The sequence below is a fragment of the Leucoraja erinacea genome, chromosome 21 (genome assembly GCF_028641065.1).
Source record: "Leucoraja erinacea ecotype New England chromosome 21, Leri_hhj_1, whole genome shotgun sequence".
Taxonomy (NCBI): Eukaryota; Metazoa; Chordata; class Chondrichthyes; order Rajiformes; family Rajidae; genus Leucoraja; species Leucoraja erinaceus.
Window position 1 is genome coordinate 26,899,811 of NC_073397.1, and position 22,938 is coordinate 26,922,748.

A 22,938-nucleotide genomic window follows, 5' to 3' on the forward strand; every position below is an offset into this window, starting at 1 on the left:
TCCTAATCTGAGGAAGGACATTCTTGCCATACAGAGAAGGTTCACCAGACTGATTCCTGGCATGTCAGGACTTTCATATGAAGAAAGACTGGATAGACTCGGTTTGTACTCGCTAGAATTTAGAAGATTGAGGGGGGATCTTATAGAAACTTACAAAATTCTTAAGGGGTTGGACAGGCTAGATGCAGGAAGATTGTTCCCGATGTTGGGGAAGTCCAGAACAAGGGGTCACAGTTTAAGGATAAGGGGGAAATCTTTTAGGACCGAGATGAGGAAAACATTTTTCACACAGAGAGTGGTGAATCTCTGGAATTCTCTGCCACAGAAGGTAGTTGAGGCCAGTTCATTGGCTATATTTAAGAGGGAGTTAGATGTAGCCCTTGTGGCTAAAAGGATCAGGGGGTATGGAGAGAAGGCAGGTACAGGATACTAAGTTGGATGATCAGCCATGATCATATTGAATGGCGGTGCAGGCTCGAAGGGCCGAATGACCTACTCCTGCACCTATTTTCTATGTTTCTATGTGTCTATGTTTCTAACCTCAGATTTCCCCTTTGGCTTCCCATGGACAATACTCTTCTCTGACAAAGCTGGGCTTAATATCCTGTGTGACCAACTCAACTTCCTTGACTCTGGGACAATCTACATCTTCAGTCTGCGTAGGAAGGAACTGCAGATGCTGGTTTACACCGAAGATCGACAAAAAATGGTGGAGTAACTCAGTGGGGCAGGCAGCATCTCTGGAGAGAAGGAATGGGTGACGATTGGGTCGAGACGTCCTTGATGAAGCTGCTGGAAGAACTGATTAGAATCTCAATCATGAAAAAAAATGAATGAAGAAGGGAAATATCATAAAATTTGTAAGGGTTCCCTCCTGAAATTCTTTTAACTGTGCAATTTCCAGCATCTTTAACATGGAAAATATTCCAAAGTAGTGCAGAGATTCTAAGCAAAAGGGGAGTTTTAAGAAGGGGATGAGCATAATCTTGTTTGATTTTATTGGGGAGAAATAGCTGGAAGGACAAGGCTTTAGGGAGGATATCCAGAATTCCAAATTCTATAGCTACAGTATGCACTAATGTGGACATGTGATGTGAATGGGTAGCTGAAAGAGTTAGTTAAGAGATGCAGCTAAAGACAACAATGAAGACTTCAATATATCCTAGCCGTTGTTATCTTTGGCTGCACTGCATTTTGAACAAAGGAGTCCTATATAAGATTTATATTGTTTTTTTTTAAATCTCACACTGCACCTGCTTCCTCCCCAAATATCTCTGCAATATAAATGTGCATTAATGATCAAAATGAATATCGAGTTCTACACATTCATCCTATGACTCTGGTACCCAGTTGCTAAACTAGAGGAAGAAAGAGTATATCCTCTTAAACAACATCCAAGTCACAGTTGCCAAATGCATTTTTAGCATCTAAATTCAGCAGTAAATGATTTCATCCCAAATTATTTTTCAATTTGCAGCTGTAGAAATATTATTGCATTAAATTGCTTGCTAACAGTTGTATGGTCAGGTGTCAGCTGTGGTTCACTTTGTAGTGCATTTCTCTCTGAGTCAGTATGCTGCGGGATTAAGTCTCCCTTTCAAGGTCAGAGCATCGATCGAGGCTGACCCCCCCCCCCCATGTGCTGATGTGAAGGACATAAAGGAATCCACCCTCTCAGGTGGCTGTGAATAATCGCACAGTGTTTCGAGTGTTTCCCAACCAGAAGCTTTGGATGAACCATGAGATCTGCATTCTTCTGAAGACCAGATCCCGGGCAGTCAGGTCTGGAGATACAGAGGTCTACAAGTAGTCCAGATATGACCTTGGTAAGGTCATCAAAAAGGCCAAAAGGGACTTCTGCTCCAAGCTGGAGGATGAGACGGATGTTCGGCCACTGTGGCGGGGCCTGAATGCAATCACCTCCGACAAGGCGAAATCAGGAGGCAGCTCAAATGTCAGCGATGCATCACTCCCTGACGAGCTCAATGCATTTTACACGCACTTTGATAGGGAGAACACTGATGCGCCTTCCCGAGCCCTCATTCGCAGTAATGGTATTTCGGTCACAGTCACAGAGGTTGACGTCAGAAGATCCTTCAGAGGGGTGAACCCTCGAAAAACGCCTGGACCTGATGGTATACCCAGGCGTGTTTTAAAAACCTGCGTGGACCAACTGGCTTAAGTTTTTACGGACATTTTCAACCTCTCACTTCTGAGGTCTGAGGTTCCCACCTGCTTTAAAAGGGCATCAATAATACCGGTGTTCAAGAGAGCAAGGTGACGTGCCTCCATGACTATCGACCAGTGGCACTAACGTCTGTGGTGATGAAGTGCTTTGAGAGGCTTATCATGGCGCAAATCAACTTATACCTCAAAAAAAAACCTGGACCCACTGCAGTTTGCTTACCGCCACAAAAGGTCAATGGTGGATGCAATCTCACTGGCTCTCCACTCCGCTCTGGACCACTTGGACAACAAAAACTCATATGTCAGGCTGTTATGCCCTCTCATCCTTCTAAATTCCAGTAAATACAAGCACAGTCCACCCATTCTTTCATCATGTGTCAGTCCCGCGATCCCGGGAATTAACCTGGCAAACCTACGCTGCACTCCCTCAATAGCATAATGTCCTTCCTTAAATTGAGACCAAAATTGCACACAATACTCCAGGTGTGGTCTCACCAGGGTTCTGTGCAACTGCAGTAGGACTTCCTTGCTCCTAAACTCAAATCCTCTCGTAATGAAGGCCAACATGCCATTAGCTTTCTTCACTGCCTGCTGTACCTGCATACTTACTTTCAGTGACTGATGTACAAGCACACCCAGGTCTCGTTGCACCTCCCCTTTTCCTAATCTGACACCAATCAGATAATAATCTGCCCTCCTGTTCTTGCCACCAAAATGGATAACCTCACATTTATCCACATTGTACTGCATCTGCCATGCATCTGCCCATTCACCCAACCTATCCAAGTCTACCTGCAGCCTTATAGCATCCTCATCACAGCTCACACTGCCACCCAGCTTTGCGTCATCAGCAAACTTGGAGATGTCACATTTAATTCCCTCATCTAGATCGTTGCAAGTCCGCAGTCTGTAAAGACGTAGGCAAATATCTACCGTGAAGAAGTGGTCTCGACCCGAAACGTCACCCATTCCTTCTCTCCAGAGATGCTGCCTGTCCCACTGAGTTACTCCAGAATTTTGTGTCTACCTTCTCTCTATAGCAGCTGCCCCGAGGGCAGCGTGCATCAGGAGTAACTAATTTAACCGTCCATTAGGGTTAGGGTGACATGGCATTATTTTTCTGGTCTCTAAAATTCCTCGTTACATTCTGAAGGTAAGTTACATTGTTCTTTCAAACCTCCTTGTGCATCTTCAATATTGGCTGAAAATATGCCAAAGATAAGGAAAAGTCAGATGAAGCAAAATGGCAAATGTCTTTTAAAATTACATCTTATATATTATGTAGTAAAAGATGACTTGTTGTAGCCAGAGGTTGATGTTGGCTGGAATAAAGTACTTGATTTTGCACAGTTGCCCAATGTGAGGCAAACAAGTGCTTTAGGCAGATTAATGATCAAACTATTCATTCTTTAGTGTTGTGCTGTTTTGACAAGTTTTATTTTCTGTCACCGACAAAAACATGCTGATTACGAAAGTATAGCCCAGCCCATCAGATAACCACTGACAGAGATTTCTCCACATTTTGGAACATATATGCAGTCAATTAAAACCATGTTAAATAGTTGCAGCTACTTGGTGTGGAAATGTGATAATGGAAAAAAAACACGTTTTTGTGCCAATGATCGAGGGGCAGATATTGGCGAATATAAAATATTGGGGTAAAAATTCATCTCATGTGACTATTAGTAAATGCATGGTTATGACTTGCTGGTTGTGTTCACCTATGCAAATAGGTTTCATTGAGCTTAAAATTCTGAATAATATTTCTGTGCCAGTTCAAAACAGTACCATGTGACCTCTCATGCCAATCGGAGAAAGCACGTGGGGCCTTGAATATATCTCATCCAAAGGTAAGCATAGTGCCGAATGTCAGCCTAGATTTTCATTCTCAAATCTTTGGAGTAGGATGTGTCCATGATTCACATGGCAAAGAGACACCAAATCAACTCTGATGATTAATGTATGATTCAGTGCGGCATTACTTTTACTGCACAGCAATCTTCACTTGCACGAATAAATGATCCTAAATGTATGCTTGATTGTCCAGCACACACCTCAGTGTTCATTGTGGGCTGGAGGGCCTGTTCCTGTGCTGCACTGTTGTTCGATGTAATTGCACTAAAATAGATGGAAAATTCATGACCTAGTGTGGGCACGTGTTTCATAAACCTCACTTCTGCAATATTCATTTGCTCCAAAACTCCCAACATGAACTCTTGGGGAAACCCTTCAAATATAGCAGGGGTGGTTGCAATGAGAGGGACACATTTCTTTGTTTTATGTCCGAAGACACATTTCGATGTCAAAAAGAAGGCAAAGTTATTTTTTAAAACATAGTACATGCCCCTTCAGCCTATAATGTTTGTGCTGAACACAAAGCATTGAATGCCTTCAACTGTTTGGAACACCATGAAAAAAAAATTAAAGGAGATACACCATATAAGAGAGCAAACACCATTTAAGAGTTGCCATGTTGCATGGCATTTTTCACACACAATGAGCCAGTTCATAGCTCCACATTTAGGTCATATATGTTCAATATAGTATCAGACTATGGCACAAATCAACAGCATGAAAAACTGCCTTTAACATGCATTGGGATCCATCCCACACATCTGGGTTTGGTTCTGACAATCAGCCCTCTGTCACTGCAGCAAATCTTAAGAACAATGACGTGAATTTCAAATTCAAATCTCAGCAGAGCGAATCATTGCCAATGATAAAGATTCAACAGCACAGTAATGGCCATTTATATGGTGCATTAAATATTGTGGGGGAGGGGGAGGGAGGGGGTGGAATGTTACTCAGGTGACCATGGATAACTGCATAATTATGACTGGTCAATTGTGTTCACTTTTGCAAAAGGGCTGCATTGAAGTCAAAGCTCTGAACATTGGAGATTAATTAGAAAGTTATTAACATTTGCACATGTGCACAGCATTGTGAACCAAAGACAAATTTATTTTAGACTTTAGATTCTAGAGTTGCAGTGTGGAAACAGTCCACGTCAACCACTGATCATCCCATACACTAGCACTATCATACACACTAGGGACAATTTAAATTATTTTACCAGCCAATTAATCTACAAGCCTGTATATTTTTGGAGTATGGGAGGAAACCGGAGCACACAGAGAAAACCCACGTGGTCACAGGAAGAATGTACAAAGTCTGTACACACAGTATCTGTAGTCAGGATTGAACCTAGGTTTCTGGCGCTGTAAAGCAGCAACTCTGCTGCTTTGTTTGAGTCTTATAACCCCATTCTAATCTGCCAAGTTACATGAACAAGAGTCAAGTCAAGAGTCAAGGGTGTTTTATTGTCATATGTCCTGAAACGGAACAATGAAATACTTACTTGCTGCAGCACACCAGGTATGTAAAACATGGTTCTCAACAAATGAATTTATATTTTCTTAAGATTTAGCAACTGTTGGCCATTGTGGTGATGAAAGAAAAGAGTTCCAGAAAGTTGCTAACTAAAGCTGGCTCTGAGTAAGAGTCACAGGACCCAGTGCTGACAAAGGGCTTCCATGCACAAAAGTGGAGGAAAGGGGTGAAGTCCGAATGAGTTCTCCCCCTAAAGTTTCTGAAATGTGAACGGAATCACATAGCTAAGTGAGCTGTCAAATCAGTCAGAAGCTCTTAATGTTTCTAACATTCAGGAACAATTTATAAATTGTTTCTCCAATATTCAAACATTTTTCAAGTCAAATCAATTGAAAACATTTAAAAATGTATTGAAACATTTACATTTTGGGGATTACTTCTGTTTATTTAGATTAACTAAAATCTTATCTAGATCCATTATCGTTGTCATTCTCATGAATGGAGATGCTGTTCCTCCCTCAGGTCCCCTGCCGGGGGCAGATTGCTAAGAGGATTGACGACTGAGAGTGGTAGAGTGTTGCTGCAACTTTCTGCACTCCCTGCTGGACTCTGTGAGTAGTCCACTGTCAGAGTACAGTGGAGATTCCCTGGCTACTTATGTCAGGAAGTATGGCGCATCCACTTAGATCAGTGGTTCTTAACCTGGGGGTCGTTTGGGGCTTTGCCGGGGGTCATGAAGGGGACACAAATAACGTATCAATTTGTTGAGCCCATGTTTAGGAACCTAATAAAGGTGCATACCACATACAGTATTTTGTTCACGTATGCGTGTATTGGTGCCAAAAAGGTTAAGAACCAATGGCTTAGATGCACAGGAATACAGAACCAGCTGATACATTCACAATTAAATATCAGACGTTACACGTTGAGCCATTGGTTTCTCTCTGCAAAATCTAGTCATTCATTGGTACGCTCTCTTGATTATCAACCCATCTACCTGCATAGGAAGTGAGAAAATAAGTATTGTTGAAATGAATCTTGTTCCTCTATTACACAACTGATTGTGGCAACACAACTTCTCAAAGGTGCTATTAATTTATGAATCTAAAGGTCATTGGATTCCGAAGGGAAAGCATTTAAGATATCCGTGCTGTGTAGGACTTGAAACTGTTTTACTAGAGAGAACAGGCTTTGTTTCTCAGTTTTTTTATGAACATTACCCAAGATCAGTGTTTAATGGGCGTGGCAGAATGTTGCACACTGTTGTACTTTTTATTTCCGAAGTGAAGTAATAATATGTGTTATATTGAGTCAAGAGTATTTTATTGTCATTTGTCCCAAACAGAACAATATTTTTTTTTACTTGCAGCAGCACAACAGAATATGTCAGCATAGTACTCTGTAAACAATGTAACAGACGGTCATTATACACTCACACACGCACGCACATGCACTCAGACACACACACACACACACACGCAGTCACACACGCACAGTCACACACACACACACGCACACGCGCGCGCGCACACACGCGCACACACACACACACACACACACACACACACACACACACACACACACACACGCGCACACGCACGCACGCACGCACGCACACACACACACACACACACACGTACGCACACACACACACACACACACACACACACACACACACACACACACACACACACACACACACACACACACACACACACACACACACACACACACACACACACACATATATATTCCTTTTCTCCAGAGATGCTGCCTGTCCCGCTGAGTTACTTCAGCATTTTGTGTCTACCTTCGATTTAAACCAGCATCTGCATTTCTTTCCTACACATTTATATATTAGTTTTATTTATATATTATTATATTTATATATAAAATAAACATAGGTATAAGTTATTGGTAAGATGTACACTCTCAGTGGCAATAGGCCAGCCCGATGCGATTCCTAGTTGAAGTCTACTTAAGTGGATACAAGGAACTGCGGATGCTGGTTTGCATGAAATCTATCCAAATTCTCCAGAGGTGCCGCCTGAGCTGTTGACTTACTCCACCACTTTGCATCTTTATTTTGAAGTCTACATATGTTTCCTGATGGGTCATTCAATGATCTTCAAGCTTCACAATACAACTTGATGTTTTTCCTCTTTATTTCATGCACGACGATGCCAATGACAGCATTCTTATTCCTATCACTTTGCCAACTTAACTGAATCCACCGTCTTCTATTTAATTTACCCATAAGTAGAGTAAATATTTAAAACCCAAACAAACCAGGTTTCCAGAACCTCCTGTTGTGAGGTGACCATTCGGAGGCTGAATGCAGTTGATATAAAAGTCTTTATTCATCAGGAGAAACAGACATTTGCTTGGAGACCACCTCTGTAGAATCTCCAAAACTCAAAGTGCATCATATTTTTGTTCTCTCAAGATCAAAGATGACATTAGGTGATTCCATACAATTTCAATAACCACAATTATAGTGTTTACTTTGATATTTTCAATCTGACAAAAGATGCATTTACAATGTGGGCACACTAATCGACGAGCCACCTCTGAATGTTTAAACACCTATGCGGAGAAAAAGTAATGCAGTTCGGTAACAGAGAGCACCCTGATTTACGGACAGGTCCCAGAGACACATTCGGAGAGGGGCATGACGTGCGGCTGGAAGGTCATCAACTTAGATACATAGATACATAGACAATAGGTGAAGGGTAGGCCATTTGGCTTTTCAAGCCAGCACCGCCATTCAATGTGATCATGGCTGATCATCCACAATCAGTAAGTATCCCGTTCCTGCCTTCTCCGCATATCCCTTGATTCCGCTAGCCCGAGGAGCTCGATCTAACTCTCTTTTGAACGCATCCAGTGAATCGGGCTCCACTGCCTTCTGGGGCAGAGGATTCCACAAATTCACAAACTTGGTGAAAGACGTTCTTTGGTCTGCCTGAAACTTGCTGATCTCCCAGCAGAGCGAGATGTCCATTAGGGAATGTTGCCGACTGGCCCATTCCAGACTGCAGGAGTACGAGCTAAGGGATGCGCTGAAGCTTGGTGCAACCAAAGTCAAGACTCTGTGGGGGAGGAACACAGTCAAGGCTCCATCTGCTGCTGCACATTGGGGGGCCCAGTGTGGTTGAGACGCCCCTCAAACAAGGGAAAGGATTGCAATCCAGGGGGTCACATCAGTGACATGGGTGCCGTGTATAATGTTTTTCTGCAAACACTACTAACTACAATATATGTATAGGGGGGTTGCACGAAAGGTCACTGGGTCAGAGGGCTCGACGCACGGAGCCGCTAAATCCATCTGGAGGACATCCGTAACTTCCGGTATATGTTATTAATGCTAAAAACGCGTACTTTCCTACCTGTTAAAAACCGCCAAAATGTTGAATTTTTGCGCTGAAAAAAATTGTGGGAGTCGGGGTAAGTGTGAGAGACATGTACCCAACTTCAGAATTCCAAAAGTGAAGCGAAATGAAGGTATAGAGAAGCGAGAACTGAAGGGACAACAGCAGCTAAAGTGCTTGATGAACATTGGCCGTGCAGATATCGGAATTGAAAATATTGGGAATTATCGCGTTTGCTCACTGCATTTCATCAAGTAAGGCATTATTTGTGTTTTTTCTTGATTCCTTTGGTATCTAAAAAATCTCAGGTGATAAATCTGTCTGTAAATTTTTCTTCAGATGCGTTTTCATTTTGTACGTAAAAACCCAAGAGAGCAATGGGCGATTTAAAAAAATTACAGTCAGATTTATCACTTCTGAAACTTTTTAGATGCCAAAGGAATCAAGAAAAAACACCTTAGTTGATGAAATGCAGTGAGCAAACGGCCAATGTTCGCTAAGCACTCTGGCTGTTGTTGTCCCTTCAGCTCTCACTTCTATCTACCGTCATTTCTCCTCACTTTTGGAATTGTGAAGTACGCTAAATGTCTCACACGCTTATCCCGATTTCCATAATTATTTACAGGCAAAAATTGACAATTTCAGCGGCTTTTAACGGGCCCGCTACGCTGGAAACAATGGTGGCTGCCTACCTGCAGCTCATCGCGTGTAATCCATTTGGAGTAGCGTACCAACAGTACGGGTCATGACGGCCGTGAAACCACCCCATAGTCGGAGAACGTTTGCACAGTTCATGTATTGTATATATGGATAGTCTTATAGCTTCAGAGGATCGGGAACCAAGTACCCAAAATTAGTGCTTTGATGGCTGACCGTCTTGAATACAGGAATACTGCAATTATTCATGGACAGACAAGTGTGCCAATGACCATGTTGCATGTGCCAAGTGACAAAATATACCTGGTCCATCTCTTTCCTTCATCTCAATCAGAGTGGTGCAAAATAACAAAAACTGAAGGAACTGCAGATGCTGGTTGAAACCAAAGATAGACGCAAAATGCTGGAGTAACTCAGCGGGACAGGCAGCATCTCTGGAGAGAAGGAATGGGTGACGTTTCGGGTTGAGTCTGAAGAAAGGGTCTCGACCCAAATGAAGTTCTGCAGTTGTGCGGTAGAGACCTGGTTGCTTCATTCGTTGGTTTACCTGGTTACATCATTCGGCAACTCCAACGTCTGGGAAATGAAAGGGATTACAGAGTTGCACCTGCCTGGCCCATCACCGGTACGACAGTCACCACACGGTCCTTGACAGATCTGGGTCAGGATCCAGTGGCGTGGAGTCCAAGGACCAGAAACCCTTTCCTGCTGCAGCCTTCATCCGCCTTCCCAGCCGTTGTGACGCTCCACTAAGGTCAGCCATCATCCTCCGCCTGTTCTACCGTTGCACCGTTGGGATCTTGGTTGGATTGCTCTTTGTCAGAGTCCTCCCACCTCGAACTTACTGCCACGGGTGGCCCTACCAGGAGCATAGCTCCAGATGGCATCGCTCTCAGGGTCTCGGGTCCACACAAGCTTCTCCACACGACAATGTGACAATCCATGGAGAAAGGCACCATTATCATCAAAGACCCACCCCATCCTGGCCACAAGAGCGGAACTCACTATCAAAACACGGAGGGGACGGGGGAAACAATTTTTTGGCCGCCACGCACGCATGCGCACACTCACACACACGCGCGAGGCTTCGGAGGCTCAATCCAGCGCTAAAAGCGGAGATTTTAAAATCGGGATCCCAAAAACTTGGGGGGGGGGGGGGATGTCCCCCACCTCTCAAAACATGGGGGGGACGTGTCCCCTCAGCCCCCCTCCCCCGGGTTTTCCGCCCCTGCCTGGCCATATTCTCATTTCACTCTTACCATCAAGGCGATAAAAGTGTCTGAAAACTATGATGACCATGTTCAAGAATAGCTTCTTCCAAAAGACTATTGGGTTCTTGAACACTGTTCAACACAAGTCTAAGCAACTTCTATGGACTATCATTGGTAGGACTTCAGTTTTTGCACCAGTAGTAGGCTCATTAGACTATTAAATGTTTTAAATGTTGTTCTATTTTCCTGCGTGTTATTGCCTTTGTGCGCCTGTTGTTAAGCTGCTGCAAGTAAGAATGTCATGATTCTGTTGATTAAACACTCATCACTCAAGAGTCAGGAGTGTTTTATTGTGATGGGTCCCAAACAGAACAAAGAAATTCTTACTTGCAGCAGCACAACAGAATATGTAACACATAGTACTCTGTAAACAATATAATAAACAAATAAAAGAATGTTCAATGTGGATATATATAACCATCATTCTAAACAATGTACTATTCCGTAAGGGAAGAGGAATACATTACTGGGTCATGTGACTGGGGGCAGCTTCCTTCTTCAGGGTGAAGATTAATAGAAGAAGATTCTTTGCATTATTTTTTATGCAAATATCAGAAGTGTGCTTACTGTCACCATAAACAATGAAAGGTGCATAGCACATACCGATGTATGTTGAACATACAGAAAGTAATTGTAAATGGCAACAGAACTTATTAATATTTCAGTACAAGCTTTTAGATTAGAGGAGGAAGGAATGGCAATCAGGCATTTGTATAACAAAAATACAACTACTGGAGTGGGTCAGGCAGCATCTGTGGAGGGAATGGACAGACACCGTTTTGAGTCAGACCCTTCTTCAGACTGAAGACCCAAAACATTGTCTGTCCATTCCCTCCACAGATGCTGCCTGACGCACTGAGTTCCTCCAGCACTTTGTTTTTTGCTTAAGTTTCCAACATCTGCGGTCTCTTGTGTATACATTTATATAGCACCATTTGAAACCTTAAGATATACCAGTGTTTAAATCGGCAATAGATACTTCAGAAGTACACTTACGGTCATAATTAAACAGTAAAGTATGTTCCAGACAGCAGTGGGATGTTGAATCAGACCCAAACCATCATTCTGAAAAGCTTTGCACAGTCCACACATGCCATCAATGATCTCCACGATGAAGGCAACCAATTTATTTGAACATCTGCACGGTTGAATCAAACTACACAATTGGACTGCTGAGTAAGCTGAACAATAGCATGCCGCAATTTTCCCATCTGTCTTTGTATCATTCGCAAACTCTAATACAGGCGCTCCCAGATTGAGGTAAGGGTTATGTTCTGTGAATCCTTGTTGAAGTCAGATTTTGAGCAAGTCGGAATCACCATCCCATCTCCTGCCTGAATGAACTCATTGAGAGTTTCAGCGGCGTCTGGCTGTGTCCAGGGCACTTTCTTTGGTGCACAGCCTTCTGGGCAAACAACGCCGCCATTGCTGGTTTGAGTTCCATCTTGCCATTGCCATTGGTGAACTTTCTGTGGCACGTGGTGCACTGGGTAGGCACCACCACCATTGCCCGCTTGTTTCTGGTATAAAAGTGAGTGATTGCACAGTGTTTTGGAAATTACAAACTGCCTTGATAGCACTAGAGACTGAGTACAGAATTGTTTTCGTAAGTGCGAGCTCACCTAAGTTGCCTATGGTTTAAATTGGGGAGTGTCTGCTTTTATACTTTTCATTAAAGTAATTGATATAGATTGTGAATACTGAGATTGAGACTTAAACACTGATTTCTCCATGTTATATTCTACTATCCTAATATATCTATTCTATCCAATAACATGCTGCCGCAAGCATGAGTTTCATTGTATCCGTATCTCTCTGCACTTGTGCGGGTGACGATACGTTTGATTTGACTTAACCCATCCTCAATCCATGCTAACATATCACCTCCAATCACATGCAATAATCTTGTGTGAGTCCCTGGAGTGAGACTCACAGTTTACTGACTCAGGGGCAATAAGCTGTGAATCATAGCGTACACTACGGAAATCCTGGATCAATTGTGCTTGTAACTAAATAACCGATGTTTATGTGAAATCCCAGATTGGTACAGGAGTTATAATTTATATGGAAATAGTTTTGATCTAGTTGCATAAACCACATGTAATCCCGTATGAAATAAACGTCCTGTACGTAGAGTGTATAATGGGCTGGGTAACTAGCACTGAATTGGCTTTTCATTGAAACTGAGTAATCCAGCACCTGTTCCCATTGCAGCTGTAAGTGCTTCATGTGTTAGCAAGCAACAGGCAGCTGCAAACATTTATGAAATCTATAAATGCACTTTTGTAAGAGAACGTAAAGGTTTCCCCACTTTTTTCAACGAAAGTGCATTACCCCGGACCAAACTGAATTCTTGTGGTGACCTGATATTCAATATGGTCTGCTGGTGAGGATTTTGTTCGACAAAGTTGATCTGCCCCTTTGTCCTATGCCTCTTTCTCCTCTCTGGGTTCTTTTATATTGTTAGTCCACAGAGGATTCCTGGCTTTTGGAGAGGATATTATAAAACGGTATTACTGAGTTACATAAATGGAATGAAACGTTGGGTGCTGCACTTCATTTGGTCCTTTGCTGGTCTGATTTTCTGTTTTAGAGTTGGGAAAGAATCCTACATCACATGTGGCAAAACAGCAACTGAAGCATGAGGGCTGGTGTGAAAGTGAAGCACAAGTTTTCAATATATACATATGTAGCAACAGGAAGCTGTGGAGGTAGTTTCGGGGTAATGTTTCCATCTGATATTTCTGCTTTTCAGTCATACTAAATGAATCACGGCTCCAGTTGTTGGAATCAAATATTACTTACTATCCATTGCGAAAATAATAATGATTTATACCAAGTTCCAAACAGGTTCAAGGGAAAAACCGAATGAATAATTTGTGGACTCAAGGGAAAAAGAAATGGCCACATTCCCCACAGTCTGCTTAAAATGTGCAATTGAGGCAGAGTGATTAAAACTGAAAGTTCCCAGGCTTAAATCTTGCTTTCAATGGAAAAAAAGACTTGTCCCACCCTGGTTATTCTTTCTTCTACCCACTCCCGTTGGGCAGAAAATACAGAAGCTTGAAAGCACGTAGCAGTTGCCAGGCATCTGAACGGTCCTTCCATAAGCTATGGTAATGTCCGATTCACCTTTACCCCATTGCGCCCATTGGACTCTATCTTTGGAAAGGAAGCAGTAAAATGCTGAGAACAATATTCTGCACTCTATACCTTTCCCTTTGCTCTACTTATTGTCCTTGAAGATAGACACGAAATGCTGGAGTACCTCAACAGGGCAGGCAGTATCTATGGATAGAATGAATAACCTGTTCTCCTGCTTTCAATGGTAGAAACTTCAACTCTGTAACCCATCCAATCTCCAACCATGCTACTCAAATCCAACACTCTTCAGCACTAATCCGTAAATTCAGGCACTTCCTGCCCACTTTGATTCATACCAACGTGTTACTAACACAGATTTTGAAGTTCCTTGGGCCGTATGAAATCTGCTGCATAAACGCAATTATCTATTTTTTAATTGGTAACCCTGTTTCAGGTTGAATATTCAGATGAAGCCACTCCCTTGATATAAAGCACTGTTTGTTTTGGTGAACTGTAAAACTATGCTAACGATTTGTTCTCTATTTTCAGCAAGTGAAAATACACATATGATTAGACCACACTATCGGAAATGGCCACATTACTAAATCAAGCTAAATGCTTTTCAAAATCCATAGCTTTGCTGCTTCAATGGAATTTCAAATTCACAGTTGAATTAATTCATGCAGCACTGATTTTAATATTGAGATGATGTATTTTCACTATAACTATCCAATTGCATCTCTTTCTGTTTCTTTATAATTAGGTATCATTGAACAGCCTTGAACACGGACTGAATGTTTATGTATCAGCATTGTCTTCCATTAAGAGTTTAGTCTGCCTTCAGTGCTAAGCTCAGGGCACAAGCTCATAATGGAGTTTCCTCAAGCTATAATCAATAGCAAATATAACCACTGGCCAGTACCAAAGACTTGGATAGATTGTGGCTGTGATACTCTATTTAACACTGCTATTTATGAAATGTTTAAGCAGGATGGTCCTTTAATAGAGTTTCTATTTCAAGGCCATAATATTTAAAGAAGCTGCCAAGTGAATATTTTGATTTTAAACATAACTTGGATGTCAGATATTTTGATGAGCCAAAGCTTGTTGATGGAATCAAACATCTGTATTTTACTCAAACCTTTATGGTAAATTTCCACATTTTTAAAATATGTTCATGAATGTCACACTTGCTTCCCAAAGCCTTAATGTTAAATTTGATTTAGATTAGTTTAGAGATACAGGGCGGAAGCAGTCCCTTCAGCCCACCGAGTCCGCACCGACCCATGACCCCCACACGATAACACCACCCTACACACACACTAGGGACAACCTTTTACATTTATACCAAACCAATTAACCTACAAACCTGTGGGTCTTTGGAGTGTGGGAGCAAAGCTGAAGATCTCAGAGAAAACCCCTGCAGGTCATGGGTGGGAACATACAGATTCCATACCGACAAGCACCCGTGGTCAGGATCGAACCCATGTCTCTGGCACTGTAAGGTAGTAACTCTACCGCTACATCACCATGCCACTAATTTAAATGGCTCGGTTTCATGTGGTCTATGCCCTGCAAGATGGTCATCTTTTTCCACCATGTGGAGAGGCTGGAACAAGCAGCACTATGGCGTAGTTGGTAGTGCTGTAGTGCTGTTATCTCAGAACTCCAGGACCCTGGTTCAAACCTAATTTCCAGTGCTGTCTGAGTGAAGTTTACCCTGAGCCCGTGTTGGTTTCTTCCAGATACACTGGTTGCCTCCCAATGGCACGGTGGTGCCGCGGAACAATTGTTGCCTTACAGCACCAGACAGCCGGGTTGGTTCCTGACTACAGGTTCTGTCTGTACAGAGTTTGCACGTTCTCCCCATGAACCAGTGATGGAAATGGGATGGTATGCAAGGAAGAACGTTCCCCTGCGCACCCCTACTTTTCAGTTTCCAGCTCAGGTTTAATGAGTACTGCAGAAAGATTGGAGTTGTTTATCACTTGATTCAACTGAGACAAAAACAATTTTTTAACTGCCACTGCTAGCACTTGTTAACAACCAGTAGTTAACACGTAGTTATACAATGTGTCACCAATGCATCGATCTGCATTCCTCAGTCAATAGAATTGTGTTTTGACCAAGTATTGATGATGCCCCGTTCCTTTGAATAAAATTATTGGGAGAATTTCTTAAAACTTACTGTCATTAAGGGCTCCGGACTGCGAGCACGGGCTTCTTCCTGGTGTGCAGGTACAGGCCCACATTATTTTAAGAAGGAACTGCAAATGCTGGAACAATCGAAGGTAGACAACAATGCTGGAGAAACTCAACTTGTGAGGCAGCATCTCACCCGCTCAGTTTCTCCAGGATTTTTGTCCACCCACGTTATTTAGTAATTTGTACCCGTCATTTAGGGATGTTATATGAATTTTTTTTAAATCAGTTTATGCGTGTTGTTTTCTCTCTCTCCTTCAAGGTTAGTTCTTCTGTTTGCCTTTATTTGCTTCAGTTTTATTTAGTGTTGTGGTTGTAGCTTTTGAACGATTTAAACATATCGGATTTTTTAAATTCATATAAATTCATAGCGTTGCCCGAGCGCCAAATCCCTTCAGTTGTACGTGCAACTGAAGCTAGGGGTGGATTAATAGACCTTGAAGAGGCATTGACACTTTGTTTTTATGTAGAGGGGTAATAGAGAAGGGCTCCAGACCGCAAGCTCACTGACTGAATGATACACACACACACACAATACACAATACACAATACACAATACAATTTATTTGTCACTTGAACCTCATAGAGGCTCAAATGAAATGTTGTTTCTGCAGTCATACACACATGAAAAAAAAGACCCAAGACACAACACAATTTACACAGACATCCATCACAGCGCATCTCCTCCTCGCTGTGATGGAAGGCAAAAAAACTTATCTCTCCCCTGCACTCCCCATTCCCCTCCCGATGTCAGAGTCAAAGCCCCCGGGGGGCGATGGCAATTGTCCCGCGGCCATTAAAGCCACGCCAGGCGATGCAAGGCCAAGCTCCGGGTCTTGTTGTTGGAGCCCCCGGCGGGCTCTAGCAAAGTCCCGCAGCCGTTGAAGCCGCGCCGGGCGGTGATGTAAGGCCCCGCTCCAGGTCATCCTCGACCCCGCGACTCGGGTGGGTGAAGTCGCCGTTGCGGAAGCCTCGAAAAGCGGTCTCCCACCAGGGACCCGCGGGCTCCCGATATTACTGTCTGCCAGACCTGCGGTAAACCTCCGAATCTCCGGGGGTCGGGTCACAGCAGCGAGCCACCACCGCTCCTCCCGCTCCGGACTCGGCCAGCTCCATGATGGTGAGTAGCTCCGCAGCTCCGCGACTGGAGCCCCAGGACGTTCCTGCTGGAGGCCGCTCCACGTTGCAGCCCCAACGACAACGGGGACCCGACAGGGAAGAGCTCGGGTTCTCCGTGCAGGTGCAGGGGAAAGATTTTAAAAGTTCCCCCCCCCCCCCGCCCCCCCCACACACACACACACATACCCCATCAAAAAAATAATAAAAACTACATTAAAATGGGACAAAAAATAACAAAAAGACAAACGGACTGCAGAGGCCGCTGCGACGTGAGTCGCGCCGCCCACCGGATGCTCACAATTATGGCTCACAGACGTCCACACTGAAAATCACACCCTTCCAATGAATGATTTTAGGATAAGCCTTTCTAGAGAACATGCTACTTTTTGCTTTGCCCATTTTCAAAATATAGAATTTTGAATTTGGCATTTGATTGGTACAAAGCTTGTAATATCAATTTTTTACACACTGTAAGTTTCTACATTTCTACTTTTGGGTATGTACTGTATGTGGCAATTACTGCTCATGGAATTCTCTCCCACACTACTAGTTATATTCGTAACAACATTTTTAAATACGTGAAATTTTCGATCTTTCCCAACCCCTTATAAAATGCCTGAAGAAGGGACCTGACCCTAAACGTTGCCTAGCCATTCCCTCCATAGATAGACACAAAATGCTGGAGTAACTCAGCGGGTCAGGCAGCATCTTTGGAGAGAAGGAATAGGTGACGTTTTGGGTTGAGACCCTTCTTCGGACCCTCTATAGATCCAGCCTGACCTGCTGAGTTCTCCAGCACTTTATGTTTTGCTCTTAAAATAAATCAGTGGTCTGCTGAAGAAACAACACGATAGGCCACTCTGGAAGTGCAAGTTTTGCTGTACACTTCATACTGTAGAACACGTCATAATTCAGCATGAGTGAATTAAAGGGGTTAGATTATATTTTTTAATTTGTTGTCTAGAACTAATCGGATCCCACCCTATGTACCTTATATCAGGTTTAAATCGGAATTCCGATTTTTTTTTCCTATTTGTCAATTTTTTGTGCTCGATTATTTGGCGGCCAATCAACCGTTGTTTCTAAGGGGGTAGCGTCCAATCACCGACCAGCTTCCCTTAAAATTCTCATACAATCAACCGCTGTCTGTAAAGGCGTTGTGTCCAATCACATAATGTGCTGGTCACTCGGCGGCCAATTGGACACAACTCCGAAGGGCATCGTAACCAATCACTGACCAGCTTCCCTTAAAATTCCAGTCCAATCAACAAATTGGTCTCCTCTCGTCCAATCAGCTGTTGTCTCCAAGGGCATTGTGCCCAATCACATAATGCGCTGGTCACTCGGCGGCCAATCAGACACAGTCTCCGAGGGGTGTTGTGACCAATCACCGACCTGCAGAGAGAGAGAGAGAGAGAGAGAGAGAGAGAGGCAGCTATGACATAATACACAATAAACTGTATTACACAATAAACAAGTTAAGCATTCTTGTACTCTTACATGGGCATGACCCACACATTAACCACCCCCCCCCCCCCCTCCCTCAGCCTCATGGACCTAAAGCGTACTCATAATTCCTAAAACCCATTTTCAGCACTGCCATGACCGCGTGGGTTTTCTCCTGGTGCTCCGGTTTGCTCACACACTCCAGTGTGTAGGACTGTATAGGGATTGCTGGTCGGCGCCGACTCGGTGGGCTGAAGGGCAGATATCCTCGCTGTATCTCTATATATGTAAACTAAAAATTAATCTAAAAAATCCACAAATTAGTAAGCAACCCCGAGGCACAGAGGTGGACGGGCGAGGAGAGGGATGTCACGTCCAAGGGAGGCGATGGCTGGAGGCCGACAGCAGCCTGGATATTGCCTGGATCAGGCAACGCTTGTAAGAACTAAAGTGCGGACTGGACTTTGAAAATGCTGCCAAAACATGGCGCTTCTTGCACTTGGGCTCAGTACACTATTTCTGTACACTTGCTAATCGAGGATGTGCTTGGTATGGGAATACTGTACTGGACTGTAGGTAAGAAAAAGTATGTCACTGTGTGTCTGCACATGTGACTATAAAAGCACCATTGAACCACTGGACCTTTCAAATAGGCCATTGTAAATTGGCCCTTTAGGTGAGGAATAGAATCTTGGGGTGGGGGGGGGGGGGGGGGGGGGGGGGGGGGGGGGGGGAGTTTAACATAGGTCCAGTATAAATGGTTGTTTGCTGGTCAGTCCAGGCTTAGTGGGCTGAAGGGCTTGTCTTTGTGCCATATGACTCCGTAACAAAACAGCTAAAAGTACGTTGACATTTGGTCACACCCTACAGATTAAACTGTCAGATTACATTCCAAATCATTCAAGGCTATTAAATGTTTTAATATTTTGGAACAAATTAAAAAAAAATTAAAAACCCTGAAGTACTTATAAATAATTAGCCATAACTAAATACTCAATTAAGGACACAACGCGCTGGAGTGACTCAGCGGGACAGGCAGCATCCTTGGAGAACATGGATAGATGATGTTTCGGGTTGGGTCTGAAGAAGGGTCCCACCCAGCCAGAGATGCTGCCTGACACACTGAGTTACTCCAGCATTTGTGTCTTTTTTTGTATACCAGCATCAGTAGTTCCTTATTTCTAAATATTAAATAAATTAATTTTACATAATATGGTTCCTCCTAAACATTCCTATCCAATTAAGTGATTAGGCTCCCTGTTCCTGTGTCACTTTCAACAGGCTATTTACCTGGCATTTTTGCCTGCAGGGTCCAATGCAGAAGAGCAGTGAGGAGATTGTCAGTAATGATAGGCAACAATTTCTGCACTTGCATTGTCGATGTGGGAATTTATATCTGGTGGTAATTAATCTAAGAAACCATGGCAGGTTGTGGCTTGAAACTACTGATACTGCTCAGCAAATTTGGCTCAATAACGTATTTTTCTTCCTCTCCTGAGCAATTCTGTTGTGAGATCCATGTTCAAAAGTAAGTAATTCAAAATAAATCAGCAAATACATAAATCATGATTTTTAATGCCAATTACTTTTTTTAAGAATTCACTAATTGTGTTGATCTTCATCTACTTCGAGGAAAACCTGCAAATTCTTTGGGTTATGGAACTTTTATTTTGAGGAGGAAGTTCAGGTGTTGAGACTATCATAATGATATTTTATTTTCTGCTTTGTTCCCACCACAAAATATATTCCTATTGCAACATCTTGTCAGACAATCCAAACATAATTCAACTTTTAATCATACCTTCCTTATAGAGAGAGGGAGCTCTCACCTTCCCTCTGAGAAAGTGGAATGAAAATCTACTTTCAGGAAGATAATATTTAATTTAATCAATCTGAAAGATTAGAACACATTTGATGAAAAGAAAGGTATCTGAATTGGTATCAAATGACATCAGGCCTTTGGAATTTTGGTTTTGATATTTCACAACTAAAGTGTTGTCAAATCCAGTATAATTTACATGATGTGTTGTTTTTCTTTTTAAAGGAAGGACTCAAAAGCATTAACGTCTTCCTGAATATTGTTAGCGTGCCACTGCATTGTAATTGTCCAGTTCTCCGACAAGACAAAGAATAGTGTTTTTCTTTTTAAGTTAGAAAAATATTACAATGCAAAAATAATCGTCACCCAATGTTTTACTGGGTCAGGTTTGTTGAAGTCTACACACTGTATATTTTTGTTGCTGAGAAGATTGGATCACCAGCACTGGGATTGAGTGGAATATAGTACAGGGACATAACTATAAACATTCTTTCTAATTGCTCAAGAGATTTAACATTACGCTTGAAAAGATAATTTGTGAAGTTAGTGCCGATTACAAAAATGCGATCAAATTTCCGACGTTTATGTTTTGCTGAGGGGAAACAAAATGCCATCCTTTATCTGCAATTTGATACAATCAATGTTTCATTTAAGAACGGTTTGCATCTGTGTACATTCTAAAGCCAGACAAAATGGATGGTAATCTAACTTCTGAGGTAAGAGCATGCCATCTGCCATTTATAAATGCAATCATGTTACAAAGCCTTAATAAAATTTGCATTTGACTTGCTTTCTTATAAACCTTTTTAGACATGTTACATTGTCATTTTATGTATCATTCTATTGCCTTACCCGATTCTATATTTGAATAATATATTTGACAGATGTGCTATATATTCTTTTCATGGAAACCTTTTGACATTTGTTTGCATTTCCAACACAGCTGACATCAGTCATGACAATATAGTTCATGGATCACAGCTGAGTTTATATGAGGCGGCTACACAAAATATTTGCGAGCTGGCTTTTTGAGGCTGTGAACTAGCATTCATTTTCAGTCGCAGGGCAGCTGCAGGTAATATTTGTTTCAAATAGATGATAAATGCATGCTCGGTCTTGTCGTTAAATAATCCTGCAAACCAGGATATTCACGACATCAAAAGTACCGACACAAAGAAAACTACTGTTTTCACTTCCTCTTTGACTAAACAACAAATGCTTAAAAATAAACTTACAATGCTTCAGTATGTATGTTAAATCTGCTTTTATGCAGACTTTAACCAACAATTATTAAGATTTCTGCATTTTTCCTAGACTGCAACGCATTATATTCCATCTTTGAATGTTTTTTTCTATACGCAGGAGATTATAAAACAATATTTCTTGGAGCTAATCAGGACGATTTTTGCATTCCAAAACATCAGGAAAGACCAGAAGTGACACGGAAGAATGCAAACTTATTTATTTTATTCCTCCCAGAGTCTGGAGATGTCCCGAATGAACACAAAATGGAGTTACATGAAATGTATTACAATGAATGAATGAAAGCCAAACATCCTAACTCACTGCACCACCAGGAAAAGCTGTCAGGAAATCAGTGACAATAAATTAAAATATTTTCTTGGTGGAGCCAGAAAGATGAGGAATTTTTCCCTGATTCCTGATCTCTCCTGATTCCCACAATGAAAATACAAGCCTATGACACAGGATCTGGGATTGCTTGCAATGATCTCACCCTTACATCTCTCAGCGAGGTATGGGTGGAGCCTGCACTTTGGGTGTACACATGAAGCTCTTAGGTTTCCTGAAACTTCTGATTGCAATGAACTTCGGTTCACATAAAAAGGCCCCAGAGCCCTCCAAATATTCATAAATTTCTGAAAACTCTGGGTGAAACCCAGAGTCTTCAATGGAATTAATTTCAGAAGCAGAGTCCAATGTGACAGGGTAGCCTGAGGGAGGGGAGGGGAGGGGGGGGGGGGGGGGGGGTGGTGTTGGTAAACCCATGTATCACAAGAAGTACCTGTAAAATTCAAACGCTCGCACACATATAAACGTGCACACACACACACACACACGCACACGCACATGCACACGCACACACACACACGCACATGCACACAAATGCACACATGCACACACACACGCACACGCACATGCACGCGCACACACACACACACGCACACGCACATGCACGCGCACACACACACACGCACATGCACACAAATGCGCACACACACACACACACGCGCACACGCGCACGCACACACACACACATGCACACGCACACACACACACACACACACACACACGCGCGCGCACACACACACACACACACACACACACACACACACACACACACACACACACACACACACACACACACACACACACACATACGCATACACATACAGAACCAGAGGTGAGGACTCAGTTCAGTGGAGCTGTGAGA